The following is a 5,783-nucleotide window of genomic DNA, read 5'->3' on the forward strand; positions in this document are numbered from 1 at the left end:
CCAACATAACAATGCGGATGCTCACTTTGCCTAATCTTAACTTGCTGAATAAAACTGATAAAAATTAAGAAGCTTGTGTGGATCTCAGTTATTTTTTATTTTCATACACAGTGCTATGGTGCCTGTTAGGAATTAGTAGTCAACACCAGCATGCCAGCAATTTTGAATCTCCAGTAATGCAGGTCATCTCACAAGGTAAACCGATTAACTAACTCAGACCTCACGGGTTAATGAGGAGCAAGATCGGCAGGAGGGCACGAAGGCAGTTACAATAAGGTCATTTTCGCAGTATTATTTAGGAGCTAATGCCGCGGTCGTGAAAAATTAGTTTCGGATATAGGTCAAACATGGCGCCGTTCAACAGATCAGCGTCGCTTGTCGAATGGATAAACGCAGGTCTCGGCACTAATACGCTCTGTGTTTAGTGTAGTAAACATGTGAAACTGCGATCGCGTGGCCTCCGCTGTAGAATCAACGCCACCAGACGCATGTACGGAATAGGCAGCTGTAGATGCATTCTGGACCGGCTTTTGCAACAGCGCAAAGCGAAGTGCGGAGGCCATGCGATCGTAGCTGCCTCAGATATGGCTTCATTATGACTGCAGCTAATCTAAAAAAAGGAGTGTAGAACACCAAGCTGCCTCAGTGCCGCGGCTGGAATGCCACAGTGCCTACAGCAGACCGCCGCCTCCGAGCGACGTGTAAGCGAATGCGAGCGCCACCTGAGCGGAACATCCGAGAAGCCCACGCGAGAGGCGGCGCCTTGCGCACACTTCCTCTATTCTAGCCACTGTAACAGTGGCAAAGTACGTGTTCTATGACCTCCTCGCCGCCGCAGTGACTGCAACCCGTGCTCTCGTTCATACTGACTCGGAAGGCAAAATATCTTGTGAAAGCGACACCAAGCCACAGTCGGCAGCGTACTGTTGTCTCGAATCGAGAGAGTCCAGATGGGAGTCGAATTCGAAGGGACGGGCCCAGTCGGTGCAGAAGTGTATGTTTCAAGCTTGGTGTGTTCCATAAAGATCTTATGGCTTCATTTACAAGCACACAAATTTTCATTGCTACATCTGTTCTTGAGAATGGTATGGAGTCTTGCAAGCCCTACTCATGTTCAGAGCGTGCTGCCGCATCGGCACATTCATTGCCCATTATGCCACAGTGGCTTGGAATCCACTGTAACGTGATGTCGTGTCCTTGCTCTTCGAGGTGGTGAAGCAGCAGACTGATTTCTAGAACTGGTTGTTCGTGGGGTCCGCGGCGTAAGGCAGGAACCAAACAATGAAGAGCAGCCTTGGAGTCACTGAACACGCTCCATTTCTTGGGCACTTCATCATAAATTACTCGAAGTGCACAAAGAACAGCGTTCTGATAGCGTACTCTTGAGAGATTGCAATAACTTCTGTCGTTGACGCGCTCCGCGGTAGACCATCCTGAGGGCTTGGATACCTTGGATTGTTAATTACTTCTCTCCACCTTGCGGGTTTCCGCAGAACTATTAAGCCAAACTCTTGCCTTTGCTTCGAGTTGTTGGTGAATTCGATATCACCTTGCCGTCTGCTAGCCGCCTGGTTAGTTCAGATGGTAGAGCCTCTCCCCCGGAAAGGCGGTTGTCCCGGGTTCGAGTCCCGGACCAGGACGAATTTTTCTTCAACTGCGAGGCTTTTCTTTCGAGGAACCCGTTTGGGTTTCCCCTGTAGCAATTGCTACGATTGGGCGAATGTCTCGTTCTCCCTTTACTTCCCTCCACCTTGCGGGTTTCCGCGGAACTATTGCGCCAAACCTTGGATTATGTTCAAGTTAGTTCTGCAGGTGTTGGAGATGATCGGTAGGCGGCTGTACCGCAGGAATCCAATAAAGAGGACCCTGTACAGTTGCATCAGTCAGCAGTGTGTATTGGCACACCCCAGGTCTTTCCTGCTAGGAACCTAAACATATGAAAAATTCCCCTCAGTCGTCTTTTTCGAATAATTCGCATGAAGGGGTCTAGGAGAGATTGCTCGGTGCATGTTTGTCCAGGAGGGTTGTCCATGTTTGTCCGGGAGGGTTGTCCAGGAGATTGCTCGGCGCATGTCCAGGAGAGATTGCACGGCGCATGCGCCGAGCACCTCGTGCTCGGCGCATGTTTCTAGGAACTAATGGCGTACTCGGGTGGTCGTTTGGATGGCTTTGTGGACCTGTTCCGAGGGTGGTTCAAAGCTGTATTGCAAGAATAACACGTGGAAGTCATAATCTTGCTTCGTTATCATCAGTGATACCCAATTACGTTCGGAGTAATTCTTAGTTGCAAGATCATTTACCCGACTTCTGTAGAGTTGCCAGAGCGCCGTGAAACGACCACCCGAGTACACGCCATAGGTCCGCTCGATACTGGTAACGCTCACGCTCGAATTTCTTTGCGCTCTTGCAGGGCAGCTGCTGATACAGCCGGTGCAGTGTCTCGGAGCTTCACACTTTCCAGTACAGCAGAATGCAGTCGCGGCTCGTCGCCCTCGCCTTGGTAGTCCTCGTGGGAACCGTGCTAGCTGTCCCCTACAGCAGCAAGCACTGTGAGATTGCTTGACTTTACGCATGGGAACTTATCAGTGCCTACAAGGAATCTAACAGGTGCGTTTCCGTACGAATTTTAAACAGCTTCGAGCCAGAAAGCCACGGTCACACGCAGAAATGCCTCTGGGTAACGTACACTGCACGCAACTTCATCGATTATGGCACGTGATCTCGGTAAATCACCCAATGCAGAACGCGCAATGTATTACTGCCCCTGGGAATGCACCGCCTGACAAAAAGAGGAAGAAACAAAAAAGTTGGAAGACGATTCAACCTCTAGTTGAAGTCGATGAAACACTTTTCCTGAGCGATTTGAGGGTGAGAGCAGACCTCTCCTGGGGTACGTCACAGCGTGACGTCACTGGCGCAGGTGCAGTGACCCTGGTTGGCAAAACACAGCCTCCGCCTGTCTTCTACGTGGTACAGTCGCACATTGCTTGGTTTTGTGTCCATGCTGAAAAGCGTGGACACAGAATGGAGCAAGAGGCCAAGAATGTTGGAAACCAAGTACAGCGTAATTGAAAGTGTTACTAGACAACCAAGAGTCATCTTGGAAACCAAGTATAGGGTAATTGAAAATGTTACTAGACAACCAAGAGTCATCAGAAAGAAAGTGAGAGACACAGAGCCAGTGCATGAATTGGATGGAAAGAACGGAAAGAAAAAAATACCATGGAGGTTTACAAGAATGAGAAGGAAGAAATTAGAAGGGGAAATCTGTACGATAACACGAAGTGAAGTGCCTTGCTACTTGAGGCCGGAGTTGGTTGTCTGAGGACAAAAACATACCGGAGCAAATATTCGCAACTAGATCAGGCATGTGTATGCTGCAGCAAAAATGCGGAGACAACTCAGCGCATCATAATGGAATACGAAGGGGTCACCCAGTGAGACCCGCAGATAACGTACACCTTCCAGAAGCGTTTGGATTTGAGTAGATGGAAGCATCAACCGGTCAGCAGTCGAGATAAGCAAGAAACGTTAAGCGCATTGGTGAAAAAAAGGCAGGGATGAGAGTGATACGATCGGATCCGTTACGTGCATATAAGTAGCGGTACAAGGTAGATAGAGAATTGAGCTTTCAGGAAGAGAAACAATTATGCGTGGCTCGGCTGTCGAGACCAGCGAAGCTGGGGGAAGGCCAGTAATGTGGTGCCAAACCGCACACAAGACACACGAGCGCCGGCAACGCGTCCCTACGGCATCCGCCAAGGACGTCTATTACGATGTCCGCGATTCGCGTGGCCAACGCCGCAGTAGACGCCGCGGTCGTCTCCGCTCTGTACGGAGCGGCAAGATATCGAAGCACCCTAGCAGCCGCTGGAGAAGAACGCCCCCTCCTCCCTCGCGCCTGACCCCCCTGCCTCACGCGCCACAGGAGAGGGCATGCATTTCATCGCTCGCGTACGCGCCGCTCCTTCTCTCCCGCTAGAGTCCACCCGCCCTCGCCGCTTCGCTATGCTGCGCGATGCTATTTTTATAGACGAGAAAACCATGGCCAGGCGGCGCTACTGCGCCTCCTGACAGCGCCCCAATGTGGAAACGCCAAGCAGCGCGGTCGCGTCGTGGCGCAGTCTCCGCTTTGTTTACATTGTGCCGTCCGCGCTTTTCTTCGCTGCTCGTTCTCACGGCGCTCCGTTTTCGACGGCGGCAGATCGCCTGCTTGCGCAACAGCGATGCAACGATTGCCGTGCGGTTTCAAGAAGGTTGCCGACGCCGACAGGTTTTTTTCGTGGCGGCCACCTCACGATAGGGAAGCGTCTGCTTCCGAACGTGTACGGCGTTGAACAAATTGTGGACGGTGATGTGAGAGTGAAAGCCAAGTGCGTGTCACAGGTGTCCGACGAGATCGTAGACGACGTCGAGTTAGAGGCACGCACCATGTTCAGAAATTTAGCCACTTTTATTTCAATTACAACATAAGTCACACTGGCAGCAGGAACTTCTGTTGTCATACTACTCAATGAGTGCAGATCCATTGGGCTGCTTCTTGACGGTTCCGTCACTTCACAAAGGCATGTTCTGGAGTCTGTTTCACACGTGTCTTGCTGCTGCTCAAGAGCTGTGTCGCTGCAGTACGAAAGCACATGTCCCGGTGGTGCTAACTGCTGAGAAGACTGTTGTGATTGCCATTGGTCTGTTTGGCGCCGCTTCCATCTGCATCGCATATAAATGAAACAGTATGTGTGCCTATTCGTTGTGGGGATTAAATTACTCCCAATAATATGTTTGCAAAGGTAACGTTCCTGTGATTGTGTGCATATATTATTCTACAAGAGTGGTACCACTACAAGTTATGATACTCGCACACTTAGATACTTAGAAAGCATGGGCAAACAACAACCATAACGCGCACGTCTCGAGCGGCTGCTTTCCGATCTGCCGCTTCCCTACGCACGCGACGACCGCGGCTTGCATTAAATACGGTCTGCTACCACACAAAAGTAGCGCGCGGCCCCTTTCGTTACCTGTGCAACTAGTAATTTAAGTTGCAGCATTTGGAAAAGGGAAATAATTCTCTTGAGCTCGTCCATGCCGATCGCGAGGGAAGGCACAGTGCAATCAAATAAATTCGGGGGTTCTATGTGCCAAAACCATGCCAAAACCACGAAATCATTATGAGGCCCGCTGTAATGGGGAGTCTCAGGAATAGTTTTAACCTCTGGGGGTTCTTTAACGTGCAGAAAAATCAAAGCACACGGTAACAAGGGTGTTCTTGCATTTTGCCCCTATCGAAATGCGGCCACCGTGGCTGGGAATCAAGCACGCGTCGTAGAGCTTAGCGGCGCAACACGCATGCATTTACCGCTGACAAACGGCGGATGCCACCACAATTCAACAACGCGACACGACTAAACAAACGGCCGTGCACTAAAAACAGGCATATGACTATTCCGCTTTCAAGATATTACACGCGAATGCAAAAGTATGAGACTTACTTTACTCGGCGCACTGCAGTTATCCATGCTTGTCGTCTGTCCTTCTCGTACCACTTCCCAGGAAATCTGTAGAACTTCACGGGCGGCGTACGACCTTTCGTGTTTTCGAGGCTGCTGTGGCAATCAACAACACATCAGTATTGCGTGCCACCTTTCCTGGCCGATGAGGTCGTACTCGGCATCGCAAAAACCACGCGCACGAGCGCTCCCGCCGTACAGAACACGGGCGCGCGCTAGCGCAGCGACGACCCTCGAAACTTCCATCGGTCCGCTAGGGGAGCATTCGGCGCTGGT

The 5,783-nt window shown here is 50.8% G+C and overlaps 1 long non-coding RNA gene across 1 annotated transcript; it reads right to left on the minus strand.

Moving 5' to 3' along the window:
• Positions 1-4,434: 4,434 nt before the first annotated feature.
• Positions 4,435-5,783, minus strand: LOC140213506 (uncharacterized). Its single transcript, XR_011890359.1, has 2 exons — positions 5,490-5,783; positions 4,435-4,707 (listed from the first exon to the last, which is right to left on the minus strand). It is a non-coding gene; the product is annotated as an uncharacterized lncRNA (long non-coding RNA).

Source organism: Dermacentor andersoni, chromosome 10 (genome assembly GCF_023375885.2).
Source record: "Dermacentor andersoni chromosome 10, qqDerAnde1_hic_scaffold, whole genome shotgun sequence".
Taxonomy (NCBI): domain Eukaryota; kingdom Metazoa; phylum Arthropoda; class Arachnida; order Ixodida; family Ixodidae; genus Dermacentor; species Dermacentor andersoni.